The 14,217-nt window shown below is 37.1% G+C and overlaps 1 protein-coding gene across 5 annotated transcripts in view; it reads left to right on the top strand.

The window, feature by feature from the left end:
• The window catches only part of mau2 (MAU2 sister chromatid cohesion factor), a 19,970-nt gene that overhangs the window by 3,627 nt on the left and 2,126 nt on the right, over positions 1-14,217 (top strand). For 4 of the 5 annotated variants that reach the window (XR_004334448.1, XR_004334450.1, XR_004334449.1 and 1 more), the window contains 2 exons: positions 114-203; positions 317-407. The exons of the other annotated variant lie outside the window; for it this stretch is intronic. The gene's annotated coding sequence lies outside the window, so the exon portion shown is untranslated. The remainder of the gene's footprint in view (positions 1-113; positions 204-316; positions 408-14,217) is intronic. 5 annotated transcript variants of the gene reach the window in all.

Genomic DNA, 14,217 nt, shown 5'->3' with positions numbered 1-14,217 from the left:
TAAGAACACCTTATGTTATATTTCAATATGTGCCCTTTAAATGTAACATTAGTCTTCTGTTCCGCCCTTATGTTTAGAGCAAGAGAGCTTAACATGTAAACTTGCATCAACAGAAGATGCCTAATGCTGAGGATCTAAACAGGCTGACCGCCTGCTCGCTAGTCCTGCTGGGTCACATCTTTTTTGTCCTGGGCAACCACAGGGTGAGGTTACATATTACCACATACCCTTATCATTAGACCCCACACTGTAGCACCAGTATCTTAGGACTGCAGATGTGACTCTGACTACTTGTCTGGTTCCCTATTTTTCTCAGGAAAGTAGCGATATGGTGGATCGTGCCATGCAGCTGGCCAGCGAGATCCCAGACTTGTCTGTGCAGCTCTGGTCCTCTGCACGCCTTAAAGGTACAGCAGCCACACTCTGTCATCATCCACAGTCAGGCTTTATGTTAATATTACAGGAAATATTCTCCTGTTAACCCTCATGTTGTCCTCCGGTCAAATTGAGCCGTTTTCCTATATCAATGTTCTTTTTAATTCCCCAAAATAACATGATTGATTCCACCCAACGCTAATTTGGCAAGTACAAATCTCTACTTTCATTAATTTTGGGGCGTCTTATTCAATTTTATAGCATTTGGGGGAAAAAATTGAAGTGGTTTTGAAATAGTATTGAGTAAAAGTTGACATATTCCAATCTGGGATTATCCATCAACATCCATCCTTTAAATTTTAGTCTAAATAATTCTTAATTTCTGCTTTTCTAACACATACATTAGGTACACTTTCCTGTAAATGAAGTTTATTGACGATAAATTCCAGAAATAACTGTAAAACTAAAGTTATTAAATGTTATGTAGTGTTGAAAACATCAAGAAAAGTGACAAACATTGGAAAAAAAGCGTCCAACTTACAAATACGTAAGAAAAAGTTAAAAAGCAATGATAAAAAGTGTCCAAAAAAGTGTTCATTTTGATGGGAAGACAACACAAGGGTTAAAGGATGTAATAAAAGATGAGTTTAAATTTTGGCCTGATGGAGGCGCAAGAGGCAAACTCTTAGTGTCCCTGAATTTCCTGCTCATTCAGTTTAGATTTTTGTGTAGCATTGGGCATTTTGGTGTGATGTTGGCAAATGCCAAGGGGGTCACCAAAAACCATTAGGATTCATCATCTGGTTATGATCAGTATATCAATATATCAATAATAGCGCCACCGGAAGTCTTTCCTGCCTGTGGCTATCAAACTCGGACATGAACTCCAGAGTACGAATCAGAATCAGAATTAAAATCACCGTTTTATTTTTATGTTTGAGAAGAGCGTTGTGTGGAACAATCTGTGTTATTTTTCTCAAAATTTGTTTGAAAGAAACCCACTTCTCTGATAAAGAATTTTTTTCTTCTTTTTTTTTTTTTTTTAAATGGGGCAAATTTGACCTGAGGACAATACAAGGGTTAACCGGCCTTACCTTCTGCAGACTCGATCAAAACCTTCAGTCCGTGTGTTGAAGAACAATCATCTGGCGTGTATGAGCTTGCCCAAACGGAACTCGGATATCATCGTCAAGGTCATGGTCCTGAGAGCAGCCGAGGCCTCCATGACCAGCTCAGCACATCCACCGTGTTGTGCGGCGGCACCGGTCAACAGAGGCAGGACGCCACTTTTACCAAATCCTGCCGGTTTTGTTCATGTTTCAAAACAGCAGTGACGCACAGTGCGAAGGCTACACGCAACACAGAGGAATTGGCCTCGGCTTCTTAGGACATTCAAAAGCACCCGCTGACCTCGCATCCAACAAGTCCGGCTGTCCATCTGCAGTGCAGCCAGAGCGGACAGGGCGGTTACAGCTTCCCGCTCCCCGCACTCTTTTGCAGTAAGAGAGGATGACGGGGGCGTCTTTTTGGGCAGCCAGATACCTCTGGGAGAACTCAAGCGAGCAATGCTCAGTGAAGCGTTTCATGTCTGCCGTCGCTTCCTCCACGCTGGCGGAGTCTTTTCAATGCGGAGGAATCCAAAGCCTGCAAGAGGAGGGAGAAAAAAAAAAGGTGATGAAGAGATGTTGACATTTTTCAGTCAGTGATCCCTTTTCGCAATAACAGGACTTACCTGTAAGACCTTGTGTGATTGCTCTTCTTGTTTGTCATCAGATGATGCAGTGCTACTGCTTTTACTATATAACCGAGGTCAACACCTGCATCACACAGAGATTAAGGTTAATGCTTTGACACACGACAAAATAGCAAGTACAAAACAGAAAAGATTAAAACAAAGCATACAGTAAGCATGATGTGAGTGTGTTCTCTTATTTAAAGCTGCAAACTATATGGGGTGGAATACCAAAATGTAGGATGTAAGAATATCAAATATCTGAGGAGGACCTTTAGAAGAGTTTCAGTTCCACTGCAGCCTAACATTGTGTGGTAAGTGGACCATTATTCAAGACAGAAGCCTCATTTAATTAAGGAAAATTAATTTCTTAAACTCCCAAAAGGGAAAGATATGCTTATATATGGCAGTCTGTAAGGCCACTTAGAGGGTTTTCATTGATCCGAATGTTCACGGCAGCTATTGTCATTTTGGAATACAGGGAAATTAAATTAAACATTGCCAAAATAAATGGCTACATATTCCTAAGCATATTCCAATATGGATATTGATCATGAGGCCTCCAGTGAGATGTGTCATGAGAAACCATTCCTCTACCATGATAAATCAGTTTCTTAGGTTTAACTGACCCAAGCATCTGCAATCTGTCATCAATGATTTCCCTTCTTTTGAAGTGCAAAGGTGACATAGTGTCTATGTCTGCAAGGTTCTTATTCAGACAGTCAGTTTATAGGTTATTATGTTTATTTTTTATAGTCATAGTCAATATTTTATCATGATCTACAGCACTGTGAAACTGCACTTGCACTTTGCACTATCATCATTGCACACAGTCTACCAAAGTATCTCACCTTACAATGGTCATTGCATTTCTATGAGTGATTTTCAATTTTATTTTTATTCTTAGGTATGTGTGATATGTGTTGTTGTGTTTGATGCATGCTACTGAATGCCTAAATTTCCTTCAGGATGAATAAAGTATATATCTATCTTATATATATTGATATTTTGCATTTGATGCTTCACCTGTGTCTTCTGATCTGTGATCATAACAGGCTTGGCCTCATTCATAGAGTCAATATACAACTATTTCAACAATGCAACAAAACTGTACATTAATCATCTACCAGTCCTTGTGCTTTCTATCTTACCTTGAGACTCGAACTGCTCCACAGCCTCCCTCAAGCCTCATCAGGACCCATCTAAACTCCTCCATGTTTTCCCTGACCACAGCATCAAAGGTTCCTGTGTGATCCTCCGCCTTCGCCATTTTGCCAGTTTATCTCCACTGTGGAAAGTAGTGGAAAACCCGATAATGTCAGAAGATGGTTATTGCTATTTTAGACTTATCCAAGATAGCTAGCTAACTAGCTAGCCATTGAACAGTGCTAGCTAGCATCTTTTAGTAGCTAGCTAGCTAAAAGATGCGTTTCTACGCTTGTTGCGACGACAGCTGTCGAAATGGACACACGTACCGTTACAAAAAGCTGTTATCATTCAGGATAATAGGAAAAGACGGGAGCCTAGCTAGTTACAGAGAATCTTTGAATAGGTTGGAATAATTCCGTTTTCCTTACCTTGCACGGCAGCTGGATTCTCGCGATATCACGATACAAAATACGTCATACAAAAAATAAGTCAAATTAATTAACTGTAACACTGCTGTAATATAATACATATACCAACGCGCCCATGGACAGACAAGTTAAATGACACGAGCCCCGCTCTCTGTCGATTACGCATTTTCCGTAGTCGCTGTGCACGGTACTCAGCTCTCAGCCAAACTTGCCAATTGTCAGCAACGAGCGCGGGGCGTGAATTGGACGTGACATTTTAAGTGAATAGTAAATTCCGCAAAAGGTCCCACTTATACATATTCGGTTAGAACTCAAACTGCAAAACATTAGTTCCAGTAATTCGTTTCTCCTGAAGACAACAATTTACCGTTGCTTATCACTGGGGTCAAGACAAGGACAAAAATTACAAATGTGTAACGTTAGCTAGAATATTAATATCAGAAAGCGAAGCACTACGTGTTATCTTTTATGGCAGGGGACCATGTGAAGGAACACAAACGGACACTTAAGTGAAATTCTTTTGACTATCCCTCTTCAAAAAAAAATGGCATTTTGGTCATTTATACCATTATCGTAGTAAACTACCATGTCTAACGTATATAGCTATATCGTGAATACCTGTTTCGAGGCAAGTATCGCAATGACTGCAATAACTTGAATTACTCAAAAACGTGTATTAGGTTTAAACTTTTATTGGTGTTTTTATTTTGAAGATAAAAACCGGAAGTTGTTATTCCTCTTGCTAGCTTTGCGCTAGCACCTAAATGTCAGGAAAGCGTGAGCTATGGCTGTGCAATAAGAACGAATTGAGGTAGAAACCCTTTTTACAGTAGGGTAGACATTGACAACGTGAAGGGACAAATTCGGCGGACGTTGGTCCAAACGTAAATGTAGTACATATTGTTGTTGTTAGCTAGCTATGTCTTCGGACTCTTGAAGATGGCAGCGAGTACAGAGACCCCGGAGCCCAGGTGCTAGCCCTGCTGGCTTTGCAGAACTTTCGTACGTCTAGTCCGCCGAAGAACCGTCTGTGTGTCCACTGTCTGCAGGCAGTGTTTCAGACAGGCCACCTCCGTCAGGCCCGGACACACCTCCGGTCGAGGCCCGGACACACCTCCAGCTACGCCCGGTTTGAGAACAGCGAGGGGGCCCGAACTCACCTGGAGAAAGCGGTGCACAGCAACCAGAGTGCCTGTACCAGGCAAGGTTATGATGCAAAACATGTCCACAATGTGTGATGTTTTACAATCAATTGCACCTGCTCATTGTCAAAATCCATGCACAGTGTAATGGTGACACTAATTTTGGCTCTCTTATTATCTTCCGCAGTGGTTCATCATATCACAACAGTTGGCCTATCGTTTTTTGTGTATAGGGAAATAACACAGAAACTAATACAAGGTGTGTTACCTCAACATCAATAAATCTCCTCAAAATCATTTGAGATTTGACTGGCACTGATTTATCGTCATTGGACAATAAATCCCTTTATCATTTATATCAGATCTCAAATTTGAAGATGTGAAGTTTGAAGCTACTATCAACAGGTAGATGCATGCATCTCTTCATCAGTGCATGTTAAAATTCCTAATTACGCTGTAACTTAAATGAGTAAACGTAATTTCTGTTTCAGATGCTGCTCGGGTTGTTTTGATCTCTCTTATTTCATCTAATGGCTTCCTTTCAAGAACTTGGTGGATGGCTAAACCAGTGCTGCGGAAGATGTCCAGATTTCTCAGCAGTCTCCGTACTTGCACTGCAGACTGCTTTTTCAGCTGGCAGTAAGAATATATCTTGTATTACACCATATTTCATATTTGTTCAGTTGATTCGAAGCATATTCCATTATGTGTTGCATGTTCTTCCTTTCTCAGCAACTCCATGTGCCATGTGTGAAGGACTTGATATCTACCTGATCTCCAGGGAGTTCGATTCAGGATTCATGAGCTTAGAGTACACAAGGTACACAAACAGATTAGATTTATGTTGAACACACTGAGAGATTGTATATTGCGTGTGGTTTAATGCTCAGACCTCACCGTAAGTCTGTTCTGTCTAAGTCTGTAGCTTTGAAGAAACTAGAATATAAGACACGTTTTCAGTCATTCCCACATCTTTGTAAGTACATATTCCACATGTGCTCAGTCATAGCTTTGATGCCTTCAGTGATATTCTACAATGTAATAGTCGTGAAAATAAAGAGAATGCATTGAAGAGAAGGTGGTTCCAAACTTTTGGCCTTTGTTGTGTGTGTTGTGTGTGTGTGTGTGTGTGTGTGTGTGTGTGTGTGTGGGGTGTGTGTGTGTGTGGTGTGTGTGTGTGTGTGTGGTGTGTGTGTGTGTGTGTGTAAAAAATTTTTACAAATACAAACAATAATTAAACAGAGGACAGACGGGAGGGAGGAGGGAGGGAACAAAACAACACACACAGAACAGACACAGTCAGCGATTCATGTGATCATAAACTTTAAAAGATGATATTCTGTGATTGCAGCTGCAACATGAATAAAACTTGTTTTTTTAACTTTTCTTCTTTCTTTTTTGTTACAGAAGTGACGGGGATGCACTCCATGCATGCGGCTACTTGGAGAAGGCACAGAAGTACACAGACAAATCTCAAATGCAGCTGGAGAAGCTGAAGAGTAAGTTTACTGGAATACGCTCGTGCTTATCTCCCTTTTAATGACAACTCGACTCTGATCCATCCGTATATGTCCAAAGGTGCTGGACAGCCAACATTCTGTCCACGTTCCAGGTCCTCCTGCTGGCGCACATCATCATGTGCCGGCTGGTCACCGGACACAGGCCACAGCTTTACAACAGGTGCGTCATCTGCAGTAGCAGTTCATCTGTATGTTGTCAGACTGTTGATGGTTGTGGATTAAAAAAAAAAACACAGATATTCTATAACACCAGTTTACTCTGGAGCTTGTCCAGAGTTTAAATCCTAGTTTAAGAGTAAGATGATTCCTCAGGTTTCTCAAAGTTTCATGTTGTCGCTGTTAGATCAAAAGGTCCTTGTGGTTTTGAGCTCTCTCTGACTTCCTGGGGTTATCCAGATCTATGAAACCTAAGAAAACCAAGAAACCTTTTCATCATTCACTTTCAGCCTGTTTGTATCATCCTAAAGTTGACATTTTTTAATTATACAGGGTAGGAAGCCCTGACTGTGACGCTTAGAGCGTCGTCTCTTTTCCTCTTCTGCTAGATGACGACAAACCGGAGCTGTGGATGTTGACTGTGACCAATCTGGCCGGTGTCAATCTGGGAAGGCAACAGACATCAAGAGGTCAGGGAGCTGCGTGTTTCCTTCAGCATTCAAAATTAGGGCTACACAATATGACCTCAATCAAAATCACAATTAATTGCACATCTGACCTCAATAACGATAAATGAAAGTTAAGGAAATAAACTACCTTTCTGAAGCCAAAATGTTTCCAGATGATGGGCACAAGTTGCCCAGTTGACTTTGAGTTATCCTCCATTTTGCTTTCCATGCGGCTGACTGGTCCGGCCGAAGTCACATGACTACACACGTGTTCCAATGTTTTATAACCCTCCCTGTTGTCCTCGGGTCAAATTTGACCCCTTTAAAAAATGTCTATATCTGAAATATGGGTTTCTTTTAACCAAATGACCACAAAAATGGATTCCTTACAACGCTTTTTGCAATTATAATAGATACTTTCCTTCCTGACTAAACCCATCTGTACGTTCCTCTGATCTTTACTATCAATCAAAAATATTCACAATTTCTGCTTTTTTAACTCAATATTCTATACAATGAAGGTTATTGACCATGTATTTCCAAAAAGTACTGTAAAACTAGTGCTATGAAGGTGGATTTAGTGAAAAAGGGACGAAAATGTCAATTATTTGTCCGTTTTTTAACCGGGAGGACAACACAAGGGTTAAGGAGAAAGTAGGCCTGTCAACGGGAAATTACCGCCATGGGAAAAATAGTCGATAACAGCTTCAGACTTTTGGTGTCGATACATTTTTTTTTAATGAATCCTTCAGCCCTACATTCGATATTAAAATTTTTATTTCTGAACCAACAGGTGCGCAGCCTTCTAGAGAGGATTGATCCTGAGCACAACTTTCCTGTCGTAACTATACCTCGATAAAACATGTACATTTGCTCCATGCTTTTTGATGAATAAAAAGAAAAATAGTATGACTTTGACTTCTTCAGCTCTCCTTGTCTACGAGCGGCAGCGTTTACACTCGAGGGCTCCTGTCTTTTCTTCCAGGAGTTATGAGACCAAGTCTCCAACTTGTCCAAAATGCAGCGGCCCGCCTGTAACGAGCACGAAAAAACGAGACCACATAACTCCGATTCTTTATTCTCTCCATTGGCTCCCGGTACACTTTAGAATTAAATATAACATTGTATTGTTTGTTTTTAAAGCTCTTAATGGCCTTGCCCCATCTTACATTTTAGACATGCTGACTATTCGTAATCGTGGTAGGACGTTGAGGTCATCTAATCAACTCATGTTGGAAGTGCCCGGGTCAAAACCGAAACACTGGGGTGACCGCGCTTTTTCGGTTTCCGGACCTAAGCTCTGGAATAAGCTGCCCAGTGAGATGCGTATCGTTACTGACCTGGGTCTTTTTAAATCAAGACTTAAGACGCATCTTTTTAAAGTGGCGTTTGGTACCTAGTAATGTGACGGCACATTTATATTGATTTTATTTTTTTTATCTTTTTCTTATTCATTATTGTATCTTGTTAGTGGGTGTGTTGTTGTTTTAATCTGTGGTTTTATCTGTTGTGAAGGACTTTGGTTCACCTATCGGTCGATGTAAGGTGCTATATAAAATAAAATACATTTACATTCACAAGTAGAACACCTTATGTATATTTCAATATGTGCCCTTTAAATGAACATTAGTCTTCTGTTCCGCCCTTATGTTTAGAGCAAGAGAGCTTAACATGTAAACTTGCATCAACAGAAGATGCCTAATGCTGAGGATCTAAACAGGCTGACCGCCTGCTCGCTAGTCCTGCTGGGTCACATCTTTTTTGTCCTGGGCAACCACAGGGTGAGGTTACATATTACCACATACCCTTATCATTAGACCCCACACTGTAGCACCAGTATCTTAGGACTGCAGATGTGACTTGACTACTTGTCTGGTTCCCATTTTTCTCAGGAAAGTAGCGATATGGTGGATCGTGCCATGCAGTGGCCAGCGAGATCCCAGACTTGTCTGTGAGCTCTGGTCCTCTGCACGCCTTAAAGGTACAGCAGCCACACTCTGTCATCATCCACAGTCAGGCTTTATGTTAATATTACAGGAAATATTCTCCGTTAACCCTCATGTTGTCCTCCGGTCAAATTGAGCCGTTTTCCTATATCAATGTTCTTTTTAATTCCCCAAAATAACATGATTGATTCCACCCAACGCTAATTTGGCAAGTACAAATCTCTACTTTCATTAATTTTGGGGCGTCTTATTCAATTTTATAGCATTTGGGGGAAAAAATTGAAGTGGTTTTGAAATAGTATTGAGTAAAAGTTGACATATTCCAATCTGGGAATCCATCACATCCATCCTTTAAATTTTAGTCTAAATAATTCTAATTTCTGCTTTTCTAACACATACATTAGGTACACTTTCCTGTAAATGAAGTTTATTGACGATAAATTCCAGAAATAACTGTAAAACTAAAGTATTAAATGTTATGTAGTGTTGAAAACATCAAGAAAAGTGACAAACATTGGAAAAAAAGCGTCCAACTTACAAATACGTAAGAAAAAGTTAAAAGCAATGATAAAAAGTGTCCAAAAAAGTGTTCATTTGATGGGAAGACAACACAAGGGTTAAAGGATGTAATAAAAGATGAGTTTAAATTTGGCCTGATGGAGGCGCAAGAGGCAAACTCTTAGTGTCCCTGAATTTCCTGCTCATTCAGTTTAGATTTTTGTGTAGCATTGGGCATTTTGGTGTGATGTTGGCAAATGCCAAGGGGGTCACCAAAAACCATTAGGATTCATCATCTGGTTATGATCAGTATATCAATATATCAATAATAGCGCCACGGAAGTCTTTCCTGCCTGTGGCTATCAAACTTTATAAGTTTTATACTGGACAATAGCTGCTACTACTTATTCATAATTACTGTTCACATTACAATTCCTTAATAATGTAAGTACTGTATCATAAAATTCCTTTAACTAGTAACACCGTACATATCCACACTCTATTTCTATTTATATTTCTACTCTGATATTTATATACTCTTGCAACTGTAACACAGAATTTCCCTTCGGGATTAATAAAGTATTTCTGATTCTGATATTCCATCCATCTCCTAGGTATAGAGTCCCAAAGTGTTCAATATGAAATCATTTGTAAATATTATGAAATTTAAAAAAAAAATGACTTATGACATTATTTAAGAAATTATTAATGATCTATTTTCTTGCATATGAAATGTTATTTCATCATTCATTATTTTCATAATAACAATCTTTTTTTTTTGGAGTGTGTGGTTATTTAATGATTGAAATATTATTTCCATCTGCCCTTTTTGTTTGTTTATTATTTCATTAATTGGAAATTACAATTTACACTCTGTGTACACACTTTGTTAGTAATTACACACTGGCCCGAAAATACACACACACACACACACACACACACACACACACATTTTTCACAAGTCTGTTTTTATTTCAAAATCACATTTTTAATTCTCAGTATCACTCTTGACCGTGCTGATGTCAGCGCCCTTTCACCTTTCAGCCAATCACGTGCTCCCTGCCTCTTAAGGTCGTAAGTTCAGCTCAACAACTGCTACCAGAGCTAGCAGTTAGCACCTGTGATTATTGGGTACAAAAAGCATTCAAAGTATGTATATAATTTAAAAATGTCTCCAAATAGTGCCATAATGTCATTTTGGTTTCGCGGTTTTTCAACTCAATTCGGTGACGACGTACATTGGGGAGAGCAGCTCAACATGGTACTATAACGATGGCGACTGACTTGGGAGAAAGAGTGGAAAGAGGACAAAGCGCTGAATAAAAAATAAATGGAAGTTTTTTTAAGGAAGGCAAGGCAAGCGGCTTTATCTGGTAGAGGACATTTCCGCAACAGGGCAATTCAAAGTGCTTTACACAAAATCAGTTAAACAGATAAAACACAGGTACAAACAGTTAAAAACATGAGCATTAAAAACCGGTAAAACACATGATAGACATTTAAAAAATAGACACATAAAACACAAGAATAAAAGTTACAGTGCAGCATAAGAAATTTAAAGAAATGAGCAGTCATTTAAGAAAGGCAGCATCAAAAAGAAAGGTCTTCAGCCTTGATTTAAAAGAACTGAGAGTAGCAGCGGATCTGCAGGTTTCTGGGAGTTTGTTCCAGATATGAGGAGCATGGAAACTGAACGCTGCTTCACCCTGTTTAGTTCTGACTCTGGGGACAGAAAGTAGACCTGTCCCAGATGACCTGAGAGGGCTGGGTGGATCATAGTGCAGTAGAGATCAGAAATGTATTTTGGACCTAAACCGTTAAGGGATTTATAAACTAGCAAGAGTACTTTGAAATCAATTCTTTGAGACACAGGAAGCCAGTGTTAGGACTTCAGAACTGGAGTGATGTGATCCAGTCTCTTGGTCTTAGTGGGACTCGAGCAGCCGCGTTCTGAATCAGCTGCAGCTGTCTGATTGATTTTTTGGAGACCTGTAAGAACCCCGTTACAGTAGTCAAGTCTACTGAAGATGAAGCATGGACCAGTTTTTCCAAGTCCTGTTGACACAATAAGTCCATAAGACACATAAGGAAGGAGCAGGTGGAGCAAAATCAAACTTTTAAAAAATATTTACAGATATTTCAAAATATCGGTAAATATATTATTTAATAAACATATAATATTTAAATTTATAATATATTTATATCAATTTATTTTTACCCCCTCATTATTAATTTATTATATTTATTTTATTATTTATTTTTAAATATTATAATTATTTTTATTATATTTTTATAATATTAATTTATTAAAATTATTTTATAAATAAAATTTTAAAAAATTTTTAATTATTATTTTTATTATTTTTATAAAAAAAATGTTTTATAAAAAATTTTCTTTATTTTATAATTAAATTTATTATATAAATTATATAATGTCTATTTTAAATTTATTTTATTTTATTTCAATTATTTATTTTTTATTTTATATTTTATTTAATTTTTATTATAAATATATTTATTAATTTACTAAAATATATAATTAATTTATTTTATAGTTTATTTATATTAAAATTTTTTAAATTAATATTTATATATATAAAAATTTATTTATTTTATTTATTTTATAAATAATTTATTAAATTTATTTAAAATTTTTTAATTATTATTATTTATTTAGTTATTAATTTTTATATATTTTTATATAATAATTTCTATATATGTATAATTATCTTATTTTTATTTTATAATTTATTTTATTGTAAAAATATTAAATATTTACTTTAATTTAATATAATTTTAATTATGTAACAATTAAAAGTTATAAAAATTTTTTATATATGGAATTATAACTATTATATTTTATATTTAATAATCATAGTTTAGTTAATTCTATTATTTTTTATATTTATAATATAAATATTATATTTAATATTTTTTTTTGTAATAATATATAATTTCATTTATTATTATAATTTATATTTTTATAATATTTTTTATTTTTTACCATAATTTCTATTATAATTTATAAATATTTTACAGATATTTTTTGAAATATCTGTAAATATTTTAAAAGAGTGATTTGCTCCAAACTGCTCCCTTCTATGTGTATATGGACTTATGTGTCAACAGGATTGGAAAACTGGTTACAGGCCTTTCATCTTCAGTAGAGTGATACTGTAACGGTGTCTTTACGGTCTCCCTAAAAAATCAATCAGGAAGCTGCAGCTGTTCAGAACGCTGCTGCTCGAGTCCTCATAAGACAAGAGACTGGATCACATCACTCCAGTTCGAAGTCCTAACACTGGCTTCCTTGTCTCAAAGAATTGATTTAAAAGTACTCTTGTATATAATTTATCCCTTAAAGGTTTAGAGTCTCCAACATACATTCTGATCTGCTACTGCAAGAAGGATCCACCCAGGACCTATTCAGGTCATCTGGGAAGGTTTACTTTCTGTCCCAGAGTCAGAACCTAAACAGGGTGAAGCGCGTTCAGTCAGGCTCCTCATATCTGGAACAAACTCCAGGAAAACATGCAGATCCGCTGCTACTCTCAGTTCTGTAAATCAAGGCTGAAGACCTTTTTTTTGTATGCTGCCTTTCTTAAATGACTGCTAATTTCTTTAAAAGTTTCGTATGCTGCACTGTAACTTTATTCTGTGTGTTTTATGTTGTCTATTTTTTAAATGTCTATTCATGTGTTTTACGGTTTTTAATGCTCATGAGTTAACTGTTTGCTTACCGGTGTTTTTATCTGATTTAACTGATTTTGTGGTAAAGCACTTTGAATGCCCTGTTGCTGAGATTGGCTCGACAGATAAAGCCGCTTGCCGCATTCCTTAAAAAAACTTCCATTTATTTTTAAATTCAGCGCTTGTCCTCTTTCCACCTCTTTCTCCTCCAAGTCAGTCCCATCGGTATTTACCATGTTGAGGCTGATCTCCCCAATGGTGACGTCGTCACGAATTGCGTGAAAAACACGCGAATACCAAAAATGACATTTATGTGGGCACTAGTGGAGACATGTTTATTAAATTATATACATATCTTGAATGCTTTTGGTACCCAATAATTCAAAAGGTGTAACGCTAGCTCTGGTAGCAGTTGTTGAGCTGAACTTACGACCGTAAGAGGCAGGGATCCACGTGATTGGCAGAAAAGGTGAAAGGGGCTGGGACATCAGCACGGTCAAGAGTGATCTGAGAATTAAAAATGTGATTTTGAAAAAAAAACAGACTTGTGAACAAATGTGTGTGTGTGTTGTGTGTGTGGTAGTGTGTGTGTTTTCGGGCCAGTGTGTAATATAACAAGCGTGTGTACACAGAGGTAAATGTAATTTCCACTTAATGAATAATAAAACAAACAAAAAAGGGCAGATGGAAATAATAATTTCAATAGCATAAATAACCACACCACTCCACAAAAAAAAAAGCTTGTTATTATGAAATAATGAATGATGAAATAACATTCATAATGCGAAATAGATCATTAATAATGTCTTAAAGAATGTCATAAGTCATTTTTTTTTAAATTTAATAATTATTTAACAAAGATTCATATTGAACACTTTGGGACTCTACCTAGGAGATTGGATGTGAAATATCAGGAACAGAACTACTTTATTAATCCAGAAGGGAAATTCTGTGTAACAGTTGAAGAGTAGATAAATATCAGAGTAGAAATATAAATAAAGAAAATATGAGTGTGGATAGTACGGGTTACATAGTTAAGGAATTTAGGATACAGTACTTACATTATTAAGGATTTAATGGTGAACAGGAATTATGAATAAGTATAGAGTATTGCCAGTATAAAAAATTATAA

The sequence above is a fragment of the Etheostoma spectabile genome, chromosome 12 (assembly GCF_008692095.1).
Source record: "Etheostoma spectabile isolate EspeVRDwgs_2016 chromosome 12, UIUC_Espe_1.0, whole genome shotgun sequence".
Taxonomy (NCBI): Eukaryota; Metazoa; Chordata; class Actinopteri; order Perciformes; family Percidae; genus Etheostoma; species Etheostoma spectabile.
The sequence above is the reverse complement of the archived record's forward strand: the minus strand, read 5'-3'. Positions and strand labels throughout refer to the sequence as shown.